The 23,140-nt window shown below is 42.4% G+C and overlaps 19 non-coding genes and 1 pseudogene across 19 annotated transcripts; 19 read left to right on the top strand and 1 right to left on the bottom strand.

Moving 5' to 3' along the window:
- Window positions 1–1,746: 1,746 nt before the first annotated feature.
- TRNAN-AUU (transfer RNA asparagine (anticodon AUU)) lies at window positions 1,747–1,820 on the bottom strand. Its single transcript has one exon. It is a non-coding gene; the product is annotated as a tRNA-Asn (tRNA).
- A 5,152-nt stretch (window positions 1,821–6,972) lies between these two features.
- LOC134982067 (U1 spliceosomal RNA) lies at window positions 6,973–7,135 on the top strand. The gene has a single exon (XR_010190901.1). It is a non-coding gene; the product is annotated as a U1 spliceosomal RNA (small nuclear RNA).
- A 671-nt stretch (window positions 7,136–7,806) lies between these two features.
- On the top strand, window positions 7,807–7,970 carry LOC134982115 (U1 spliceosomal RNA). The gene has a single exon (XR_010190940.1). It is a non-coding gene; the product is annotated as a U1 spliceosomal RNA (small nuclear RNA).
- A 152-nt stretch (window positions 7,971–8,122) lies between these two features.
- Window positions 8,123–8,285, top strand: LOC134982092 (U1 spliceosomal RNA). Its single transcript, XR_010190923.1, has one exon. It is a non-coding gene; the product is annotated as a U1 spliceosomal RNA (small nuclear RNA).
- Window positions 8,286–8,931: 646 nt separating this feature from the next.
- On the top strand, window positions 8,932–9,095 carry LOC134982127 (U1 spliceosomal RNA). The gene has a single exon (XR_010190951.1). It is a non-coding gene; the product is annotated as a U1 spliceosomal RNA (small nuclear RNA).
- Window positions 9,096–9,247: 152 nt separating this feature from the next.
- LOC134982096 (U1 spliceosomal RNA) lies at window positions 9,248–9,410 on the top strand. Its single transcript, XR_010190926.1, has one exon. It is a non-coding gene; the product is annotated as a U1 spliceosomal RNA (small nuclear RNA).
- A 671-nt stretch (window positions 9,411–10,081) lies between these two features.
- LOC134982114 (U1 spliceosomal RNA) lies at window positions 10,082–10,245 on the top strand. Its single transcript, XR_010190939.1, has one exon. It is a non-coding gene; the product is annotated as a U1 spliceosomal RNA (small nuclear RNA).
- A 152-nt stretch (window positions 10,246–10,397) lies between these two features.
- On the top strand, window positions 10,398–10,560 carry LOC134982076 (U1 spliceosomal RNA). Its single transcript, XR_010190909.1, has one exon. It is a non-coding gene; the product is annotated as a U1 spliceosomal RNA (small nuclear RNA).
- A 671-nt stretch (window positions 10,561–11,231) lies between these two features.
- Window positions 11,232–11,395, top strand: LOC134982058 (U1 spliceosomal RNA). Its single transcript, XR_010190893.1, has one exon. It is a non-coding gene; the product is annotated as a U1 spliceosomal RNA (small nuclear RNA).
- Window positions 11,396–11,547: 152 nt separating this feature from the next.
- On the top strand, window positions 11,548–11,710 carry LOC134982073 (U1 spliceosomal RNA). The gene has a single exon (XR_010190906.1). It is a non-coding gene; the product is annotated as a U1 spliceosomal RNA (small nuclear RNA).
- A 671-nt stretch (window positions 11,711–12,381) lies between these two features.
- On the top strand, window positions 12,382–12,545 carry LOC134982055 (U1 spliceosomal RNA). Its single transcript, XR_010190890.1, has one exon. It is a non-coding gene; the product is annotated as a U1 spliceosomal RNA (small nuclear RNA).
- A 152-nt stretch (window positions 12,546–12,697) lies between these two features.
- On the top strand, window positions 12,698–12,839 carry LOC134982102 (U1 spliceosomal RNA; annotated as a pseudogene).
- A 692-nt stretch (window positions 12,840–13,531) lies between these two features.
- Window positions 13,532–13,695, top strand: LOC134982119 (U1 spliceosomal RNA). The gene has a single exon (XR_010190943.1). It is a non-coding gene; the product is annotated as a U1 spliceosomal RNA (small nuclear RNA).
- Window positions 13,696–13,847: 152 nt separating this feature from the next.
- LOC134982086 (U1 spliceosomal RNA) lies at window positions 13,848–14,010 on the top strand. Its single transcript, XR_010190917.1, has one exon. It is a non-coding gene; the product is annotated as a U1 spliceosomal RNA (small nuclear RNA).
- Window positions 14,011–14,681: 671 nt separating this feature from the next.
- Window positions 14,682–14,845, top strand: LOC134982126 (U1 spliceosomal RNA). Its single transcript, XR_010190950.1, has one exon. It is a non-coding gene; the product is annotated as a U1 spliceosomal RNA (small nuclear RNA).
- Window positions 14,846–14,997: 152 nt separating this feature from the next.
- On the top strand, window positions 14,998–15,160 carry LOC134982081 (U1 spliceosomal RNA). Its single transcript, XR_010190913.1, has one exon. It is a non-coding gene; the product is annotated as a U1 spliceosomal RNA (small nuclear RNA).
- Window positions 15,161–15,831: 671 nt separating this feature from the next.
- Window positions 15,832–15,995, top strand: LOC134982113 (U1 spliceosomal RNA). Its single transcript, XR_010190938.1, has one exon. It is a non-coding gene; the product is annotated as a U1 spliceosomal RNA (small nuclear RNA).
- Window positions 15,996–16,147: 152 nt separating this feature from the next.
- Window positions 16,148–16,310, top strand: LOC134982075 (U1 spliceosomal RNA). Its single transcript, XR_010190908.1, has one exon. It is a non-coding gene; the product is annotated as a U1 spliceosomal RNA (small nuclear RNA).
- A 671-nt stretch (window positions 16,311–16,981) lies between these two features.
- Window positions 16,982–17,145, top strand: LOC134982112 (U1 spliceosomal RNA). Its single transcript, XR_010190937.1, has one exon. It is a non-coding gene; the product is annotated as a U1 spliceosomal RNA (small nuclear RNA).
- Window positions 17,146–17,297: 152 nt separating this feature from the next.
- Window positions 17,298–17,460, top strand: LOC134982089 (U1 spliceosomal RNA). Its single transcript, XR_010190920.1, has one exon. It is a non-coding gene; the product is annotated as a U1 spliceosomal RNA (small nuclear RNA).
- The last annotated feature ends 5,680 nt before the right edge of the window (window positions 17,461–23,140 follow it).

Genomic DNA, 23,140 nt, shown 5'->3' with positions numbered 1-23,140 from the left:
TGAATTTCAATGATGCATTGGGGCAACGATTTTGTGAGAAACATCTTCATCCTTAAATAAAGATTTTCTTAATTCCTTACCTGTGTGCTAATTAGATATCACCTTGTTTTCACATTAAACAGACTTCCACATGAGAAAGCAGCAAGGATGCAGTGGCGTTAATGTTTCCTGGTGTCAACCTGTATTATTTCAGTAGACATTGAAATGAGGATGCATCTTGCTGCCTTTCCAATGAAGCAAGTTTAATTTAGTAATAGGTGAAAAACCATCCTTACAAAGGTGTTAATCAGAGACTTGGCTTTGTGGACACTTTTCAGAGAACAAATTTGTTAGCATAAAAATAAAGCCAGAAAATAAAGAGCTGTTTAATCACTCAATTGGATTTTTCTGCCAGCATATTTTTTTTCTCTGCAACCCACTGCTAAATTGTGCTTCCTAGCTGTTTTTATAAAATCACTGAATCAAATCTAACTCTGATTACATCAGAGAAGGCCAGGTACCCTACACCATAACAGGGGGTTTGAAATTTTGACTTGTCTACTTAAAGATCACCAAAATCTGATAACAAGGTCAATTAGGTCCCTGGGTGGGATTGAACCACCAACCTTTTGGTTAATAGCCATACATACTAACTGATTGCGCCACAGAGACACTTTGCAAAAGTCCATACTGACAAAGGCTAATAAGCATTCATCTAAAACGTTTCCTAGAAAAACTTTAAAAAGTCAATAATCTTGAGAGTTTTTGTAAGATGTTTCTTCCATCAACCAACGAAGAAACACATTGGTACTTTCCCATGATGAGTGAGTGCTTCAGGATCTGTTGAACTTACATGTGCAGCAGAGTACTGCAATGGAAGCATGCTGGGCCCATAACCCAGAGGTAGGCAGATTGAAACTATCCTCTGCTATATGCATTTTTTTTTGTTAATTAAAGTAATCCAAAACTGGGATTGATATTTTGTCTCTTTTATTTTTACTTAAAGTACAATAACTGTTACCATTTTAATTTGTTTTAATAGTATATTGACAGTATTGTTTTCTTTCAAAAATCCACTTCATTTTCTTTACCCTATTATTAAAATGGTAACTGACAAAAACAAACTACATTGTCACCAGAAGAGCAATACAAAATGTACAAGTGATATATTAAAATCATCTTTCCAGCTTGAATTTCAATGATGCATTGGGTCAACAATTTTGTGAGAAACATCTTCACCCTTAAATAAAGATTTTCTTAATTCCTTACCTGTGTGCTAATTAGATATCACCTTGTTTTCACATTAAACAGACTTCCACATGAGAAAGCAGCAAGGATGCAGTGGCGTTTATGTTTCCTGGTGTCAACTTGTATTATTTCAGTAGACATTGAAATGAGGATGCATCTTGCTGCCTTTCCAATGAAGCAAGTTTAATTTAGTAATAGGTGAAAAACCATCCTTACAAAGGTGTTAATCAGAGACTTGGCTTTGTGGACACTTTTCAGAGAACAAATTTGTTAGCATAAAAATAAAGCCAGAAAATGAAGAGCTGTTTAATCACTCGATTGGATTTTTCTGCCAGCATATTTTTTTTCTCTGCAACCCACTGCTAAATTGTGCTTCCTAGCTGTTTTTTATAAAATCACTGAATCAAATCTAACTCTGATTACATCAGAGAAGGCCATGTACCCTACACCATAAGAGGAGGTTTGAAATTTTGACTTGTCTACTTAAATATCACCAAAATCTGATCACAAGGTTAATTACGTCCCTGGGTGGGATTGAACCACCAACCTTTTGGTTAATAGCCAAACACACTAACCGATTGCGCCACAGAGACACTTTGCAAAAAGTACATACTGACAAAGGCTAATAAGCATACATCTAGAACGTTTCCTAGAAAAACATTAAAAAATCAATAATCTGGAGAGTTTTTGTAAGATGTTTCTTCCATCAACCAACGAATAAACACATTGGTACTTTCCCATGATGAGTGAGTGCTTCAGGATCTCTTGCACTTACATGTGCAGCAGAGTACTGCAATGGAAGCATGCTGGACCCATAACCCAGAGGTAGGCAGATTGAAACTATCCTTTGCTATATGCATTTTTTTTGTTAATTTAAGTAATCAAAACTAGGATTGATATTTTTGCTCTTTTATTTTTACTTAAAGTACAATAACTTTTACCATTTTAATTTGTTTTAATAGTATATTGACAGTATAGTTTTCTTTCAAAAATCCACTTAATTTTCTTTACCCTATTATTAAAATGGTAATTGACAAAAAAAACTACATTGTCACCAGAAGAGCAATACAAAATGTACAAGTGATATATTAAAATCATCTTTCCAGCTTGAATTTCAATGATGCATTGGGGCAACAATTTTGTGAGAAACATCTTCACCCTTAAATAAAGATTTTCGTAATTTCTTACCTGTGTGCTAATTAGATATCACCTTGTTTTCACATTAAACAGACTTCCACATGAGAAAGCAGCAAGGATGCAGTGGCGTTAATGTTTCCTGGTGTCAACCTGTATTATTTCAGTAGACATTGAAATGAGGATGCATCTTGCTGCCTTTCCAATGAAGCAAGTTTAATTTAGTAATAGGTGAAAAACCATCCCTACAAAGGTGTTAATCAGAGACTTGGCTTTGTGGACACTTTTCAGAGAACAAATTTGTTAGCATAAAAATAAAGCCAGAAAATGAAGAGCTGTTTAATCACGCAATTTGATTTTTTTGCCAGCATATTTCTTTTTCTCTGCAACCCACTGCTAAATTGTGCTTCCTATATGTTTTTATAAAATCACTGAATCAAATCTAACTCTGATTACATCAGAGAAGGCCAGGTACCCTACACCATAACAGGGGGTATGAAATTTGACTTGTCTACTTAAAGATCACCAAAATCTGATAACAAGGTCAATTAGGTCCCTGGGTGGGATTGAACCACCAACCTTTTGGTTAATAGCCATACATACTAACTGATTGCGCCACAGAGACACTTTGCAAAAGTTCATACTGAAAAAGGCTAATAAGCATTCATCTAAAACGTTTCCTAGAAAAACTTTAAAAAGTCCATAATCTGGAGAGTTTTTGTAAGATGTTTCTTCCATCAACCAACGAAGAAACACATTGGTACTTTCCCATGATGAGTGAGTGCTTCAGGATCTCTTGCACTTACATGTGCAGCAGAGTACTGCAATGGAAGCATGCTGGGCCCATAACCCAGAGGTAGGCAGATTGAAACTATCCTCTGCTATATGCATTTTTTTTTGTTAATTAAAGTAATCCAAAACTGGGATTGATATTTTGGCTCTTTTATTTTTACTTAAAGTACAATAACTTTTACCATTTTAATTTGTTTTAATAGTATATTGACAGTATTGTTTTCTTTCAAAAATCCACTTCATTTTCTTTACCCTATTATTAAAATGGTAATTGACAAAAACAAACTACATTGTCACCAGAAGAGCAATACAAAATGTACAAGTGATATATTAAAATCATCTTTCCAGCTTGAATTTCAATGATGCATTGGGGCAACGATTTTGTGAGAAACATCTTCACCCTTAAATAAAGATTTTCTTAATTCCTTACCTGTGTGCTAATTAGATATCACCTTGTTTTCATATTAAACAGACTTCCACATGAGAAAGCAGCAAGGATGCAGTGGCGTTAATGTTTCCTGGTGTCAACCTGTATTATTTCAGTAGACATTGAAATGAGGATGCATCTTGCTGCCTTTCCAATGAAGCAAGTTTAATTTAGTAATAGGTGAAAAACCATCCTTACAAAGGTGTTAATCAGAGACTTGGCTTTGTGGACACTTTTCAGAGAACAAATTTGTTAGCATAAAAATAAAGCCAGAAAATAAAGAGCTGTTTAATCACTCAATTGGATTTTTCTGCCAGCATATTTTTTTTCTCTGCAACCCACTGCTAAATTGTGCTTCCTAGCTGTTTTTATAAAATCACTGAATCAAATCTAACTCTAATTACATCAGAGAAGGCCAAGTACCCTACACCATAACAGGGGGTTTGAAATTTTGACTTGTCTACTTAAAGATCACCAAAATCTGATAACAAGGTCAATTAGGTCCCTGGGTGGGATTGAACCACCAACCTTTTGGTTAATAGCCGTACATACTAACTGATTGCGCCACAGAGACACTTTGCAAAAGTCCATACTGACAAAGGCTAATAAGCATTCATCTAAAACGTTTCCTAGCAAAACTTTAAAAAGTCAATAAACTGGAGAGTTTTTGTAAGATGTTTCTTCCATCAACCAACGAAGAAACACATTGGTACTTTCCCATGATGAGTGAGTGCTTCAGGATCTCTTGCACTTACATGTGCAGCAGAGTACTGCAATGGAAGCATGCTGGGCCCATAACCCAGAGGTAGGCAGATTGAAACTATCCTCTGCTATATGCATTTTTTTTTGTTAATTAAAGTAATCCAAAACTGGGATTGATATTTTGTCTCTTTTATTTTTACTTAAAGTACAATAACGTTTACCATTTTAATTTGTTTTAATAGTATATTGACAGTATTGTTTTCTTTCAAAAATCCACTTCATTTTCTTTACCCTATTATTAAAATGGTAATTGACAAAAACAAACTACATTGTCACCAGAAGAGCAATACAAAATGTACAAGTGATATATTAAATTCATCTTTCCAGCTTGAATTTCAATGATGCATTGGGTCAACAATTTTGTGAGAAACATCTTCACCCTTAAATAAAGATTTTCTTAATTCCTTACCTGTGTGCTAATTAGATATCACCTTGTTTTCACATTAAACAGACTTCCACATGAGAAAGCAGCAAGGATGCAGTGGCGTTAATGTTTCCTGGTGTCAACTTGTATTATTTCAGTAGACATTGAAATGAGGATGCATCTTGCTGCCTTTCCAATGAAGCAAGTTTAATTTAGTAATAGGTGAAAAACCATCCTTACAAAGGTGTTAATCAGAGACTTGGCTTTGTGGACACTTTTCAGAGAACAAATTTGTTAGCATAAAAATAAAGCCAGAAAATGAAGAGCTGTTTAATCACTCAATTGGATTTTTCTGCCAGCATATTTTTTTTCACTGCAACCCACTGCTAAATTGTGCTTCCTAGCTGTTTTTTATAAAATCACTGAATCAAATCTAACTCTGATTACATCAGAGAAGGCCAGGTACCCTACACAATAAGAGGGGGATTGAAATTTTGACTTGTCTACTTAAATATCACCAAAATCTGATCACAAGGTCAATTACGTCCCTGGGTGGGATTGAACCACCAACCTTTTGGTTAATAGCCGAACACACTAACCGATTGCGCCACAGAGACACTTTGCAAACAGTACATACTGACAAAGGCTAATAAGCATACATCTAGAACGTTTCCTAGAAAAACATTAAAAAATCAATAATCTGGAGAGTTTTTGTAAGATGTTTCTTCCATCAACCAATGAATAAACACATTGGTACTTTCCCATGATGAGTGAGTGCTTCAGGATCTCTTGCACTTACATGTGCAGCAGAGTACTGCAATGGAAGCATGCTGGACCCATAACCCAGAGGTAGGCAGATTGAAACTATCCTTTGCTATATGCATTTTTTTTTGTTAATTTAAGTAATCAAAACTGGGATTGATATTTTTGCTCTTTTATTTTTACTTAAAGTACAATAACTTTTACCATTTTAATTTGTTTTAATAGTATATTGACAGTATACTTTTCTTTCAAAAATCCACTTAATTTTCTTTACCCTATTATTAAAATGGTAATTGACAAAAAAAACTACATTGTCACCAGAAGAGCAATACAAAATGTACAAGTGATATATTAAAATCATCTTTCCAGCTTGAATTTCAATGATGCATTGGGGCAACAATTTTGTGAGAAACATCTTCACCCTTAAATAAAGATTTTCGTAATTTCTTACCTGTGTGCTAATTAGATATCACCTTGTTTTCACATTAAACAGACTTCCACATGAGAAAGCAGCAAGGATGCAGTGGCGTTAATGTTTCCTGGTGTCAACCTGTATTATTTCAGTAGACATTGAAATGAGGATGCATCTTGCTGCCTTTCCAATGAAGCAAGTTTAATTTAGTAATAGGTGAAAAACCATCCCTACAAAGGTGTTAATCAGAGACTTGGCTTTGTGGACACTTTTCAGAGAACAAATTTGTTAGCATAAAAATAAAGCCAGAAAATGAAGAGCTGTTTAATCACGCAATTTGATTTTTTTGCCAGCATATTTCTTTTTCTCTGCAACCCACTGCTAAATAGTGCTTCCTACATGTTTTTATAAAATCACTGAATCAAATCTAACTCTGATTACATCAGAGAAGGCCAGGTACCCTACACCATAACAGGGGGTATGAAATTTGACTTGTCTACTTAAAGATCACCAAAATCTGATAACAAGGTCAATTAGGTCCCTGGGTGGGATTGAACCACCAACCTTTTGGTTAATAGCCGTACATACTAACTGATTGCGCCACATAGACCCTTTTACTTGCCTTATAGAGCAGCTCTGGAGCTGTTACAGTGCCCGGCTGCTGCAAGAAATCAGCTTGAATGCTTAAGCGGCTGGGGCATAGCCAACATGAGCCCCACACCGAAGGAGGGTGGAGGTGTTTAATGCGAACTAGGGGTCATCCAAGCGCCGCAAAAGGCCGCCATGCCCTGCACGCCCCTTTTCTCTTTTCATATGCAGACGAGGGTTGATGTGATGACATCACCATATGCAAATCCATCTGCTGCAGGCCTTCCCCCAGGAATGCTTGCACTAGTTGTTGCATTTGGTTTGTTGTTTGGGGGTGCTTCAGTATTAGGCAGCCTTCTGCCCTCCCATGTTCATCTGAAAATATGTGTTCTCCCTGCAGTTGTTGTCCCCAGATGAGAGTTCCCTTGTGCTGCCTCAGTTGGATCTCCTTCACTTGACAGGGGGGTACCCGAGCAGCAACCCTCCCCAGCTCTAGCCCAACTCCTACTTACCTGCCAGGTGAGATACTATGATCATGAAGGTGCTTCTCCCAGGGCAAGGCTCACCCATTGCACTCTGGGTGTGCTGCTCCTGCGATTTCCCCAAATGTGGGAAACTTGACTGCATAATTTGTGTTTCCCCTGGTCGGCTCTCGTATAATTCAGATCTCTTTGTCTCAGGTCTCTCTCCAGCCTAGTTTGCTGTCTGTTTCCACTTCTCTTTTCTTGAGCCGCTCCCTTCTATGCCCTTGCGCACTATCCTGACTTCTCCCGTCTGCTTACTTTGTGCTTTCCAATGCACAATGCAAACTACAGGTAGTACTGCAGGGCCCACACCCTTTTACTTGCCTTACAGAGCAGCTCTGGGGCTGTTACAGTGCCCAGCTGCTGCAAGAAATCAGCTTGAATGCTTCAGGGGCTGGGGCATAGCCAACATGAGCCCCACACCGAAGGAGGGTGGAGGTGTTTAATGCGAACTAGGGGTCATCCAAGCGCCGCAAAAGGCCGCCATGCCCTGCACGCCCCTTTTCTCTTTTCATATGCAGACGAGGGTTGAAGCCAACTTTGACCCACTGCTTGGATGGCATTACCATATGCAAATCAATCTGCTGCAGGCCTTCCCCCAGGAATGCTTGTACTAGTTGTTGCATTTGGTTTGTTGTTTGGGGGTGCTTCAGTATTAGGCAGCCTTCTGCCCTCCCATGTTCATCTGAAAATATGCGTTCTCCCTGCAGTTGTTGTCCCCAGATGAGAGTTCCCTTGTGCTGCCTCAGTTGAATCTCCTTTACTTGACAGAGATGTGCCTGAGCAGCGGCCCTCCCCAGCCCTATCTCAAATCATACTTATTTTGCATAGGAGATACCATGGTCATGAAGATTGTTCTCCCAGGGTGAGGTTCATTCATTGCATTCTGGGTATGCTGACCCCTGTGATTTCCCCAAATGTGGGAAACTCGACTGCATTATTTGTGGTAGTGGGGGACTGTGTTTGTGCTTTCCTCTGGTCAGCTCTGGTAAAAGTCAGATTTCTTTGTCTCAGATCTTCCTCTAACCTTGTTCTTCTTTCGAGAGTTCCCTTGTGCTGCCTCAGTTGGATCTCCTTCACTTGACAGGGGGGTGCACGAGCAGCGACCCTCCCCAGCTCTAGCCCAACTCCTATTTACCTGCCAGGTGAGATACTATGATCAGGAAGGTGCTTCTCCCAGGGCAAGGCTCACCCATTGCACTCTGGGTGTGCTGCTCCTGCGATTTCCCCAAATGTGGGACACTTGACTGCATAATTTGTGTTTCCTCTGGTCGGCTCTCATATAATTCAGATCTCTTTGTCTCAGGTCTTTCTCCAGCCTAGTTTGCTGTCTGTTTCCACTTCTCTTTTCTTGAGCCGCTCCCTTCTATGCAGTTGCGCACTATCCTGACCTCTCCCGTCTGCTTACTTTGTGCCTTCCAACGCACAATGCATACTACAGGTAGTGCTGCAGGGCCCACACCCTTTTACATGCTTTACAGAGCAACTCTGGAGCTGTTACAGTTCCCAGCTGCTGCAAGAAATCATCTTGAATGCTTCAGGGGCTGGGGCATAGCCAACATGAGCCCCACACCGAAGGAGGGGTCATCCAAGCGCCACAAAAGGACACCATGCCCTGCACATCCCTTTTTTCTTTTCATATGCAGACGAGGGTTGAAGCCAACTTTGACCCACTGCTTGGATGACATCACCATATACAAATCCATCTGCTGCAGGCCTTCCCCCAGGAATGCTTGCACTAGTTGTTGCATTTGGTTTGTTGTTTGGGGGTGCTTCAGTATTAGGCAGCCTTCTGCCCTCCCATGTTCATCTGAAAATATGTGTTCTCCCTGCAGTTGTTGTCCCCAGATGAGAGTTCCCTTGTGCTGCCTCAGTTGAATCTCCTTTACTTGACAGAGATGTGCCTGAGCAGCGGCCCTCCCCAGCCCTATCCCAAATCATACTTATTTTGCATAGGAGATACCATGGTCATGAAGATTGTTCTCCCAGGGTGAGGTTCATTCATTGCATTCTGGGTATGCTGACCCCTGTGATTTCCCCAAATGTGGGAAACTCGACTGCATTATTTGTGGTAGTGGGGGACTGTGTTTGTGCTTTCTTCTGGTCAACTCTGGTAAAAATCAGATTTCTTTGTCTCAGATCTTCCTCTAGCCTTGTTCCTCTTTCGAGAGTTCCCTTGTGCTGCCTCAGTTGGATCTCCTTCACTTGACAGGGGGGTACCCGAGCAGCGACCCTCCCCAGCTCTAGCCCAACTCCTACTTACCTGCCAGGTGAGATACTATGATCATGTAGGTGCTTCTCCCAGGGCAAGGCTCACCCATTGCACTCTGGGTGTGCTGCCCCTGTGATTTCCCCAAATGTGGGAAACTTGACTGCATAATTTGTGTTTCCCCTGGTCGTCTCTCGTATAATTCAGATCTCTTTGTCTCAGGTCTCTCTCCAGCCTAGTTTGCTGTCTGTTTCCACTTCTCTTTTCTTGAGCCGCTCCCTTCTATGCCCTTGCGCACTATCCTGACTTCTCCCGTCTGCTTACTTTGTGCCTTCCAACACACAATGCAAACTACAGGTAGTGCTGCAGGGCCCACACCCTTTTACTTGCTTCACAGAGCAGCTCTGGAGCTGTTACAGTACCCAGCTGCTGCAAGAAATCAGCTTGAATGCTTCAGGGGCTGGGGCATTGCCAACATGAGCCCCACACCGAAGGAGGGTGGGGGTGTTTAATGCGAACTAAGGGTCACCCAAGCGCCGCAAAAGGCCGCCATGCCCTGCACGCCCCTTTTCTCTTTTCATATGCAGACGAGGGTTGAAGCCAACTTTGACCCACTGCTTGGATGGCATTACCATATGCAAATCAATCTGCTGCAGGCCTTCCCCCAGGAATGCTTGCACTAGTTGTTGCATTTGGTTTGTTGTTTGGGGGTGCTTCAGTATTAGGCAGCCTTCTGCCCTCCCATGTTCATCTGAAAATATGTGTTCTCCCTGCAGTTGTTGTCCCCAGATGAGAGTTCCCTTGTGCTGCCTCAGTTGAATCTCCTTTACTTGACAGAGATGTGCCTGAGCAGCGGCCCTCCCCAGCCCTATCCCAAATCATACTTATTTTGCATAGGAGATACCATGGTCATGAAGATTGTTCTCCCAGGGTGAGGTTCATTCATTGCATTCTGGGTATGCTGACCCCTGTGATTTCCCCAAATGTGGGAAACTCGACTGCATTATTTGTGGTAGTGGGGGACTGTGTTTGTGCTTTCCTCTGCTCAGCTCTGGTAAAAGTCAGATTTCTTTGTCTCAGATCTTCCTCTAGCCTTGTTCTTCTTTCGAGAGTTCCCTTGTGCTGCCTCAGTTGGATCTCCTTCACTTGACAGGGGGGTGCCCGAGCAGCGACCCTCCCCAGCTCTAGCCCAACTTCTACTTACCTGCCAGGTGAGATACTATGATCATGTAGGTGCTTCTCCCAGGGCAAGGCTCACCCATTGCACTCTGGGTGTGCTGCTCCTGCGATTTCCCCAAATGTGGGAAACTTGACTGCATAATTTGTGTTTCCTCTGGTCGGCTCTCGTATAATTCAGGTCTCTTTGTCTCAGGTCTTTCTCCAGCCTAGTTTGCTGTCTGTTTCCACTTCTCTTTTCTTGAGCCGCTCCCTTCTATGCCCTTGCGCACTATCCTGACCTCTCCCGTCTGCTTACTTTGTGCCTTCCAACGCACAATGCATACTACAGGTAGTGCTGCAGGGCCCACACCCTTTTACATGCTTTACAGAACAGCTCTGGAGCTGTTACAGTGCCCAGCTGCTGCAATAAATCATCTTGAATGCTTCAGGGGCTGGGGCATAGCCAACATGAGCCCCACACCGAAGGAGGGTGGAGATGTTTAATGCGAATTAAGGGTCATCCAAGCGCCACAAAAGGACGCCATGCCCTGCACATCCCTTTTTTCTTTTCATATGCAGACGAGGGTTGAAGCCAACTTTGACCCACTGCTTGGATGACATCACCATATGCAAATCCATCTGCTGCAGGCCTTCCCCCAGGAATGCTTGTACTAGTTGTTGCATTTGGTTTGTTGTTTGGGGGTGCTTCAGTATTAGGCAGCCTTCTGCCCTCCCATGTTCATCTGAAAATATGTGTTCTCCCTGCAGTTGTTGTCCCCAGATGAGAGTTCCCTTGTGCTGCCTCAGTTGAATCGCCTTTACTTGACAGAGATGTGCCTGAGCAGCGGCCCTCCCCAGCCCTATCCCAAATCATACTTATTTTGCATAGGAGATATCATGGTCATGAAGATTGTTCTCCCAGGGTGAGGTTCATTCATTGCATTCTGGGTATGATGACCCCTGTGATTTCCCCAAATGTGGGAAACTCGACTGCATTATTTGTGGTAGAGGGGGACTGTGTTTGTGCTTTCCTCTGGTCAGCTCTGGCAAAAGTCAGATTTCTTTGTCTCAGATCTTCCTCTAGCCTTGTTCTTCTTTCGAGAGTTCCCTTGTGCTGCCTCAGTTGGATCTCCTTCACTTGACAGGGGGGTGCCCGAGCAGCGACCCTCCCCAGCTCTAGCTCAACTCCTACTTACCTGCCAGGTGAGATACTATGATCAGGAAGGTGCTTCTCCCAGGGCAAGGCTCACCCATTGCACTCTGGGTGTGCTGCTCCTGCGATTTCCCCAAATGTGGGACACTTGACTGCATAATTTGTGTTTCCTCTGGTCGGCTCTCGTATAATTCAGATCTCTTTGTCTCAGGTCTCTCTCCAGCCTAGTTTGCTGTCTGTTTCCACTTCTCTTTTCTTGAACCGCTCCCTTCTATGCCCTTGCGCACTATCCTGACTTCTCCCGTCTGCTTACTTTGTGCCTTCCAACGCACAATGCGAACTACAGGTAGTGCTGCAGGGCCCACACCCTTTTAGTTGCCTTACAGAGCAGCTCTGGAGCTGTTACAGTGCCCAGCTGCTGCAAGAAATCAGCTTGAATGCTTCAGGTGCTGGGGCATAGCCAACATGAGCCCCACACCGAAGGAGGGTGGAGGTGTTTAATGCGAATTAGGGGTCATGCAAGCGCCGCAAAAGGCCGCCATGCCCTGCACATCCCTTTTTTCTTTTCATATGCAGACGAGGGTTGAAGCCAACTTTGACCCACTGCTTGGATGACATCACCATATGCAAATCCATCTGCTGCAGGCCTTCCCCCAGGAATGCTTGCACTAGTTATTGCATTTGGTTTGTTGTTTGGGGGTGCTTCAGTATTAGGCAGCCTTCTGCCCTCCCATGTTCATCTGAAAATATGTGTTCTCCCTGCAGTTGTTGTCCCCAGATGAGAGTTCCCTTGTGCTGCCTCAGTTGAATCGCCTTTACTTGACAGAGATGTGCCTGAGCAGCGGCCCTCCCCAGCCCTATCCCAAATCATACTTATTTTGCATAGGAGATATCATGGTCATGAAGATTGTTCTCCCAGGGTGAGGTTCATTCATTGCATTCTGGGTATGATGACCCCTGTGATTTCCCCAAATGTGGGAAACTCGACTGCATTATTTGTGGTAGTGGGGGACTGTGTTTGTGCTTTCCTCTGGTCAGCTCTGGTAAAAGTCAGATTTCTTTGTCTCAGATCTTCCTCTAGCCTTGTTCTTCTTTCGAGAGTTCCCTTGTGCTGCCTCAGTTGGATCTCCTTCACTTGACAGGGGGGTGCCCAAGCAGCGACCCTCCCCAGCTCTAGCCCAACTCCTACTTACCTGCCAGGTGAGATACTATGATCATGTAGGTGCTTCTCCCAGGGCAAGGCTCACCTATTGCACTCTGGGTGTGCTGCCCCTTTGATTTCCCCAAATGTGGGAAACTTGACTGCATAATTTGTGTTTCCCCTGGTCGGCTCTCATATAATTCAGATCTCTTTGTCTCAGGTCTCTCTCCAGCCTAGTTTGCTGTCTGTTTCCACTTCTCTTTTCTTGAGCCGCTCCCTTCTATGCCCTTGCGCACTATCCTGACTTCTCCCGTCTGCTTACTTTGTGCCTTCCAACGCACAATGCGAACTACAGGTAGTGCTGCAGGGCCCACACCCTTTTACTTGCCTTACAGAGCAGCTCTGGAGCTGTTACAGTGCCCAGCTGCTGCAAGAAATCAGCTTGAATGCTTCAGGGGCTGGGGCATAGCCAACATAAGCCCCACACCGAATGAGGGTGGAGGTGTTTAATGCGAACTAGGGGTCATCCAAGCGCCGCAAAAGGCCGCCATGCCCTGCACGCCCCTTTTCTCTTTTCATATGCAGATGAGGGTTGAAGCCAACTTTGACCCACTGCTTGGATGACATCACCCTATACAAATCCATCTGCTGCAGGCCTTCCCCCAGGAATGCTTGTACTAGTTGTTGCATTTGGTTTGTTGTTTGGGGGTGCTTCAGTATTAGGCAGCCTTCTGCCCTCCCATGTTCATCTGAAAATATGTGTTCTCCCTGCAGTTGTTGTCCCCAGATGAGAGTTCCCTTGTGCTGCCTCAGTTGAATCTCCTTTACTTGACAGAGATGTGCCTGAGCAGCGGCCCTCCCCAGCCCTATCCCAAATCATACTTATTTTGCATAGGAGATACCATGGTCATGAAGATTGTTCTCCCAGGGTGAGGTTCATTCATTGCATTCTGGGTATGCTGACCCCTGTGATTTCCCCAAATGTGGGAAACTCGACTGCATTATTTGTGGTAGAGGGGGACTGTGTTTGTGCTTTCCTCTGGTCAGCTCTGGTAAAAGTCAGATTTCTTTGTCTCAGATCTTCCTCTAGCCTTGTTCCTCTTTCAAGAGTTCCCTTGTGCTGCCTCAGTTGGATCTCCTTCACTTGACAGGGGGGTGCCCGAGCAGCGACCCTCCCCAGCTCTAGCCCAACTCCTACTTACCTGCCAGGTGAGATACTATGATCATGAAGGTGCTACTCCCAGGGCAAGGCTCACCCATTGCACTCTGGGTGTGCTGCTCCTGCAATTTCCCCAAATGTGGGACACTTGACTGCATAATTTGTGTTTCCCCTGGTCGGCTCTCGTATAATTCAGATCTCATTGTCTCAGGTCTCTCTCCAGCCTAGTTTGCTGTCTGTTTCCACTTCTCTTTTCTTGAGCCGCTCCCTTCTATGCCCTTGCGCACTATCCTGACTTCTCCCGTCTGCTTACTTTGTGCCTTCCAATGCACAATGCAAACTACAGGTAGTGCTGCAGGGCCCACACCCTTTTACATGCTTTACAGAGCAGCTCTGGAGCTGCTACAGTGCCCAGCTGCTGCAAGAAATCATCTTGAATGCTTCAGGGGCTGGGGCATAGCCAACATGAGCCCCACACCGAAGGAGGGTGGAGATGTTTAATGAGAATTAGGGGTCATCCAAGCGCCACAAAAGGACGCCATGCCCTGCACATCCCTTTTTTCTTTTCATATGCAGACGAGGGTTGAAGCCAACTTTGACCCACTGCTTGGATGACATCACCATATGCAAATCCATCTGCTGCAGGCCTTCCCCCAGGAATGCTTGCACTAGTTGTTGCATTTGGTTTGTTGTTTGGGGGTGCTTCAGTATTAGGCAGCCTTCTGCCCTCCCATGTTCATCTGAAAATATGTGTTCTCCCTGCAGTTGTTGTCCCCAGATGAGAGTTCCCTTGTGCTGCCTCAGTTGAATCTCCTTTACTTGACAGAGATGTGCCTGAGCAGCGGCCCTCCCCAGCCCTATCCCAAATCATACTTATTTTGCATAGGAGATACCATGGTCATGAAGATTGTTCTCCCAGGGTGAGGTTCATTCATTGCATTCTGGGTATGCTGACCCCTGTGATTTCCCCAAATGTGGGAAACTCGACTGCATTATTTGTGGTAGTGGGGGACTGTGTTTGTGCTTTCTTCTGGTCAACTCTGGTAAAAATCAGATTTCTTTGTCTCAGATCTTCCTCTAGCCTTGTTCCTCTTTCGAGAGTTCCCTTGTGCTGCCTCAGTTGGATCTCCTTCACTTGACAGGGGGGTACCCGAGCAGCGACCCTTCGCAGCTCTAGCCCAACTCCTACTTACCTGCCAGGTGAGATACTATGATCATGTAGGTGCTTCTCCCAGGGCAAGGCTCACCCATTGCACTCTGGGTGTGCTGCCCCTGTGATTTCCCCAAATGTGGGAAACTTGACTGCATAATTTGTGTTTCCTCTGGTCGGCTCTCGTATAATTCAGATCTCTTTGTCTCAGGTCTCTCTCCAGCCTAGTTTGCTGTCTGTTTCCACTTCTCTTTTCTTGAGCCGCTCCCTTCTATGCCCTTGCGCACTATCCTGACTTCTCCCGTCTGCTTACTTTGTGCCTTCCAACACACAATGCAAACTACAGGTAGTGCTGCAGGGCCCACACCCTTTTACTTGCCTCACAGAGCAGCTCTGGAGCTGTTACAGTGCCCAGCTGCTGCAAGAAATCAGCTTGAATGCTTCAGGGGCTGGGGCATTGCCAACATGAGCCCCACACCGAAGGAGGGTGGGGGTGTTTAATGCGAACTAAGGGTCACCCAAGCGCCGCAAAAGGCCGCCATGCCCTGCACGCCCCTTTTCTCTTTTCATATGCAGACGAGGGTCGAAGCCAACTTTGACCCACTGCTTGGATGGCATTACCATATGCAAATCAATCTGCTGCAGGCCTTCCCCCAGGAATGCTTGCACTAGTTGTTGCATTTGGTTTGTTGTTTGGGGGTGCTTCAGTATTAGGCAGCCTTCTGCCCTCCCATGTTCATCTGAAAATATGTGTTCTCCCTGCAGTTGTTGTCCCCAGATGAGAGTTCCCTTGTGCTGCCTCAGTTGAATCTCCTTTACTTGACAGAGATGTGCCTGAGCAGCGGCCCTCCCCAGCCCTATCCCAAATCATACTTATTTTGCATAGGAGATACCATGGTCATGAAGATTGTTCTCCCAGGGTGAGGTTCATTCATTGCATTCTGGGTATGCTGACCCCTGTGATTTCCCCAAATGTGGGAAACTCGACTGCATTATTTGTGGTAGTGGGGGACTGTGTTTGTGCTTTCCTCTGCTCAGCTCTGGTAAAAGTCAGATTTCTTTGTCTCAGATCTTCCTCTAGCCTTGTTCTTCTTTCGAGAGTTCCCTTGTGCTGCCTCAGTTGGATCTCCTTCACTTGACAGGGGGGTGCCCGAGCAGCGACCCTCCCCAGCTCTAGCCCAACTTCTACTTACCTGCCAGGTGAGATACTATGATCATGTAGGTGCTTCTCCCAGGGCAAGGCTCACCCATTGCACTCTGGGTGTGCTGCTCCTGCGATTTCCCCAAATGTGGGAAACTTGACTGCATAATTTGTGTTTCCTCTGGTCGGCTCTCGTATAATTCAGATCTCTTTGTCTCAGGTCTTTCTCCAGCCTAGTTTGCTGTCTGTTTCCACTTCTCTTTTCTTGAGCCGCTCCCTTCTATGCCCTTGCGCACTATCCTGACCTCTCCCGTCTGCTTACTTTGTGCCTTCCAACGCACAATGCATACTACAGGTAGTGCTGCAGGGCCCACACCCTTTTACATGCTTTACAGAACAGCTCTGGAGCTGTTACAGTGCCCAGCTGCTGCAAGAAATCATCTTGAATGCTTCAGGGGCTGGGGCATAGCCAACATGAGCCCCACACCGAAGGAGGGTGGAGATGTTTAATGCGAATTAAGGGTCATCCAAGCGCCACAAAAGGATGCCATGCCCTGCACATCCCTTTTTTCTTTTCATATGCAGACGAGGGTTGAAGCCAACTTTGACCCACTGCTTGGATGACATCACCATATGCAAATCCATCTGCTGCAGGCCTTCCCCCAGGAATGCTTGTACTAGTTGTTGCATTTGGTTTGTTGTTTGGGGGTGCTTCAGTATTAGGCAGCCTTCTGCCCTCCCATGTTCATCTGAAAATATGTGTTCTACCTGCAGTTGTTGTCCCCAGATGAGAGTTCCCTTGTGCTGCCTCAGTTGAATCTCCTTTACTTGACAGAGATGTGCCTGAGCAGCGGCCCTCCCCAGCCCTATCCCAAATCATACTTATTTTGCATAGGAGATACCATGGTCATGAAGATTGTTCTCCCAGGGTGAGGTTCATTCATTGCATTCTGGGTATGCTGACCCCTGTGATTTCCCCAAATGTGGGAAACTCGACTGCATTATTTGTGGTAGTGGGGGACTGTGTTTGTGCTTTCCTCTGGTCAGCTCTGGTAAAAGCCAGATTTCTGTGTCTCAGATCTTCCTCTAGCCTTGTTCTTCTTTCGAGAGTTCTCTTGTGCTGCCTCAGTTGGATCTCCTTCACTTGACAGGGGGTTGCCCGAGCAGCGACCCTCCTCAGCTCTTGCCCAACTCCTACTTACCTGCCAGGTGAGATACTATGATCATGAAGGTGCTTCTCCCAGGGCAAGGCTCACCCATTGCACTCTGTGTGTGCTGCTCCAGCGATTTCCCCAAATGTGGGAAACTCGACTGCATAATTTGTGTTTCCCCTGGTCGGCTCTCGTATAATTCAGATCTCTTTGTCTCAGGTCTTTCTCCAGCCTAGTTTGCTGTCTGTTTCCACTTCTCTTTTCTTGAGCCGCTCCCTTCTATGCCCTTGCGCACTATCCTGACTTCTCCCGTCTGCTTACTTTGTGCCTTCCAACGCACAATGCGAACTACAGGTAGTGCTGCAGGGCCCACACCCTTTTAGTTGCCTTACAGAGCAGCTCTGGAGCTGTTACAGTGCCCAGCTGCTGCAAGAAATCAGCTTGAATGTTCTTCGTTGATTGATGGAAGAAACATCTTACAAAAACTCTCCAGATTATTGACTTTTTAAAGTTTTTCTAGGAAACGTTCTAGATGAATGCTTATTAGCGTTTGTCAGAATGTACGTTTGCAAAGTGTCACTGTGGCGCAATCAGTTAGTGTGTTTGGTTATTATCCAAAAGGTTGGTGGTTCAATCCCATCCAGAGACGTAATTTACCTTGTTATCAGATTTTGGTGATCTTTAAGTAGACAAGTCAAAATTTCAAACCCCCTCTTGTGGTGTAGGGTACCTGGCCTTCTCTGATGTAATCAGAGTTAGATTTGATTCAGTGATTTTATAAAAACAGCTAGGAAGCACAATTTAGCAGTGGGTTGCAGAGAAAAAGAAATATGCTGGCAAAAAAATCCAATTGAGTGATTAAACAGCTCTTCATTTTCTGGCTTTATTTTTATGCTAACAAATTTGTTCTCTGAAAAGTGTCCACAAAGCCAAGTCTCTGATTAACACCTTTGTAGGGATGGTTTTTCACCTATTACTAAATTAAACTTGCTTCATTGGAAAGGCAGCAAGATGCATCCTCATTTCAATGTCTACTGAAAAAATACAGGTTGACACCAGGAAACATTAACGCCACTGCATCCTTGCTGCTTTCTCATGTGGAAGTCTGTTTAATGTGAAAACAAGGTGATATCTAATTAGCACACAGGTAAGGAATTAAGAAAATCTTTATTTAAGGGTGAAGATGTTTCTCACAAAATCGTTGCCCCAATGCATCATTGAAATTCAAGCTGGAAAGATGATTTTAATATATCACTTGTACATTTTGTATTGCACTTCTGGTGACAATGTAGTTTGTTTTTGTCAATTACCATTTTAATAATAGGGTAAAGAAAATTAAGTGGATTTTTGAAAGAAAACAATACTGTCAATATACTATCAAAACTAATTAAAATGGTAAAAGTTATTGTACTTTAAGTAAAAATAAAAGAGCAAAAATATCAATCCCAGTTTTGGATTACTTTAATTAACAAAAAAAAATGCATATAGCAAAGGATAGTTTCAATCTGCCTACCTCTGGGTTATGGGCCCAGCATGCTTCCATTGCAGTACTCTGCTGCACATGTAAGTGCAAGAGATCCTGAAGCACTCACTCATCATGGGAAAGTACCAATGTGTTTCTTCATTGGTTGATGGAAGAAACATCTTACAAAAACTCTCCAGATTATTGACTTTTTAAAGTTTTTCTAGGAAACGTTCTAGATGAATGCTTATTAGCCTTTGTCAGTATGTACTTTTGCAAAGTGTCTCTGTGGTGCAATTGGTTAGTGTGTAAGGCTATTAACCAAAAGGTTGGTGGTTCAATCCCACCCAGGGACGTAATTGACCTTTTGATCAGATTTTGGTGATATTTAAGTAGACAAGTCAAAATTTCAAACCCCCTCTTATTGTGTAGGGTACCTGGCCTTCTCTGATGTTATCAGAGTTAGATTTGATTCAGTGATTTTATAAAAAAACAGCTAGGAAGCACAATTTAGCAGTGGGTTGCAGAGAAAAAAAATATGCTGGCAAAAAAATCCAATTGAGTGATTAAACAGCTCTTCATTTTCTGGTTTATTTTTATGCTAACAAATTTGTTCTCTGAAAAGTGTCCACAAAGCCAAGTCTCTGATTAACACCTTTGTAGGGATGGTTTTTCACCTATTACTAAATTAAACTTGCTTCATTGGAAAGGCAGCAAGATGCATCCTCATTTCAATGTCTACTGAAATAATACAGGTTGACACCAGGAAACATTAACGCCACTGCATCCTTGCTGCTTTCTCATGTGGAAGTCTGTTTAATGTGAAAACAAGGTGATATCTAATTAGCACACAGGTAAGGAATTACGAAAATCTTTATTTAAGGGTGAAGATGTTTCTCACAAAATCGTTGCCCCAATGCATCATTGAAATTCAAGCTGGAAAGATGATTTTAATATATCACTTGTACATTTTGTATTGCTCTTCTGGTGACAATGTAGTTTGTTTTTGTCAATTACCATTTTAATAATAGGGTAAAGAAAATGAAGTGGATTTTTGAAAGAAAACAATACTGTCAATATACTATTAAAACAAATTAAAATGGTAAAAGTTATTGTACTTTAAGTAAAAATAAAAGAGCAAAAATATCAATCCCAGTTTTGGATTACTTTAATTAACAAAAAAAATGCATATAGCAAAGGATAGTTTCAATCTGCCTATCTCTGGGTTATGGGCCCAGCATGCTTCCATTGCAGTACTCTGCTGCACATGTAAGTGCAAGAGATCCTGAAGCACTCACTCATCATGGGAAAGTACCAATGTGTTTCTTCATTGGTTGATGGAAGAAACATCTTACAAAAACTCTCCAGATTATTGACTTTTTAAAGTTTTTCTAGGAAACGTTCTTGATGAATGCTTATTAGCCTTTGTCAGTATGTACTTTTTGCAAAGTGTCTCTGTGGTGCAATTGGTTAGTGTGTAAGGCTATTAACCAAAAGGTTGGTGGTTTAATCCCACCCAGGAACGTAATTGACCTTGTGATCAGATTTTGGTGATATTTAAGTAGACAAGTCAAAATTTCAAACCCCCTCTTATTGTGTAGGGTACCTGGCCTTCTCTGATGTAATCAGAGTTAGATTTGATTCAGTGATTTTATAAAAAAACAGCTAGGAAGCACAATTTAGCAGTGGGTTGCAGAGAAAAAAAATATGCTGGCAAAAAAAATCCAATTGAGTGATTAAACAGCTCTTCATTTTCTGGCTTTATTTTTATGCTAACAAATTTGTTCTCTGAAAAGTGTCCACAAAGCCAAGTCTCTGATTAACACCTTTGTAGGGATGGTTTTTCACCTATTACTAAATTAAACTTGCTTCATTGGAAAGGCAGCAAGATGCATCCTCATTTCAATGTCTACTGAAATAATACAAGTTGACACCAGGAAACATTAACGCCACTGCATCCTTGCTGCTTTCTCATGTGGAAGTCTGTTTAATGCGAAAACAAGGTGATATCTAATTAGCACACAGGTAAGGAATTAAGAAAATCTTTATTTTAGGGTGAAGATGTTTCTCACAAAATCGTTGCCCCAATGCATCATTGAAATTCAAGCTGGAAAGATGATTTTAATATATCACTTGTACATTTTGTATTGCTCTTCTGGTGACAATGTAGTTTGTTTTTGTCAATTACCATTTTAATAATAGGGTAAAGAAAATGAAGTGGATTTTTGAAAGAAAACAATACTGTCAATATACTATTAAAACAAATTAAAATGGTAAAAGTTATTGTACTTTAAGTAAAAATAAAAGAGCCAAAATATCAATCCCAGTTTTGGATTACTTTAATTAACAAAAAAAAAATGCATATAGCAGAGGATAGTTTCAATCTGCCTACCTCTGGGTTATGGGCCCAGCATGCTTCCATTGCAGTACTCTGCTGCACATGTAAGTGCAAGAGATCCTGAAGCACTCACTCATCATGGGAAAGTACCAATGTGTTTCTTCGTTGGTTGATGGAAGAAACATCTTACAAAAACTCTCCAGATTATTGACTTTTTAAAGTTTTTCTAGGAAACGTTTTAGATGAATGCTTATTAGTCCTTGTCGGTATATACTTTTGCAATGTGTCTCTGTGGCGCAATTAGTTAGTGTGTACGGCTATTAACCAAAAGGTTGGTAGTTCAATCCCACCCAGGTACGTAATTGACCTTGTTATCAGATTTTGGTGATCTTTAAGTAGACAAGTCAAAATTTCAAACCCCCTGTTATGGTGTAGGGTACCTGGCCTTCTCTGATGTAATCAGAGTTAGATTTGATTCAGTGATTTTATAAAAACAGCTAGGAAGCACAATTTAGCAGTGGGTTGCAGAGAAAAAGAAATATGCTGGCAGAAAAATCCAATTGAGTGATTAAACAGCTCTTCATTTTCTGGCTTTATTTTTATGCTAACAAATTTGTTCTCTGAAAAGTGTCCACAAAGCAAAGTCTCTGATTAACACCTTTGTAGGGATGGTTTTTCACCTATTGCTAAATTAAACTTGCTTCATTGGAAAGGCAGCAAGATGCATCCTCATTTCAATGTCTACTGAAATAATACAGGTTGACACCAGGAAACATTAACGCCACTGCATCCTTGCTGCTTTCTCATGTGGAAGTCTGTTTAATGTGAAAACAAGGTGATATCTAATTAGCACACAGGTAAGGAATTAAGAAAATCTTTATTTAAGGGTGAAGATGTTTCTCACAAAATCGTTGCCCCAATGCATCATTGAAATTCAAGCTGGAAAGATGATTTTAATATATCACTTGTACATTTTGTATTGCTCTTCTGGTGACAATGTAGTTTGTTTTTGTCAATTACCATTTTAATAATAGGGTAAAGAAAATGAAGTGGATTTTTGAAAGAAAACAATACTGTCAATATACTATTAAAACAAATTAAAATGGTAAAAGTTATTGTACTTTAAGTAAAAATAAAAGAGCCAAAATATCAATCCCAGTTTTGGATTACTTTAATTAACAAAAAAAAAATGCATATAGCAGAGGATAGTTTCAATCTGCCTACCTTTGGGTTATGGGTCCAGCATGCTTCCATTGCAGTACTCTGCTGCACATGTAAGTGCAAGAGATCCTGAAGCACTCACTCATCATGGGAAAGTACCAATGTGTTTATTCGTTGGTTGATGGAAGAAACATCTTACAAAAACTCTCCAGATTATTGATTTTTTAATGTTTTTCTAGGAAATGTTCTAGATGTATGCTTATTAGCCTTTGTCAGTATGTACTTTTTGCAAAGTGTCTCTGTGGCGCAATCGGTTAGTGTGTTCGGCTATTAACCAAAAGGTTGGTGGTTCAATCCCACCCAGGGACGTAATTGACCTTGTGATCAGATTTTGGTGATATTTAAGCAGACAAGTCAAAATTTCAAACCCCCTCTTATTGTGTAGGGTACCTGGCCTTCTCTGATGTAATCAGAGTTAGATTTGATTCAGTGATTTTATAAAAAACAGCTAGGAAGCACAATTTAGTAGTGGGTTGCAGAGAAAAAAAATATGCTGGCAGAAAAATCCAATTGAGTGATTAAACAGCTCTTCATTTTCTGGATTTATTTTTATGCTAACAAATTTGTTCTCTGAAAAGTGTCCACAAAGCCAAGTCTCTGATTAACACCTTTGTAAGGATGGTTTTTCACCTATTACTAAATTAAACTTGCATCATTGGAAAGGCAGCAAGATGCATCCTCATTTCAATGTCTACTGAAATAATACAAGTTGACACCAGGAAACATTAACGCCACTGCATCCTTGCTGCTTTCTCATGTGGAAGTCTGTTTAATGTGAAAACAAGGTGATATCTAATTAGCACACAGGTAAGGAATTAAGAAAATCTTTATTTAAGGGTGAAGATGTTTCTCACAAAATTGTTGA

The sequence above is a fragment of the Pseudophryne corroboree genome, assembly GCF_028390025.1.
Source record: "Pseudophryne corroboree isolate aPseCor3 chromosome 11 unlocalized genomic scaffold, aPseCor3.hap2 SUPER_11_unloc_2, whole genome shotgun sequence".
Taxonomy (NCBI): Eukaryota; Metazoa; Chordata; class Amphibia; order Anura; family Myobatrachidae; genus Pseudophryne; species Pseudophryne corroboree.
Note: the sequence above shows the minus strand (reverse complement) of the source record. Positions and strands in the feature narration are given on the sequence as shown.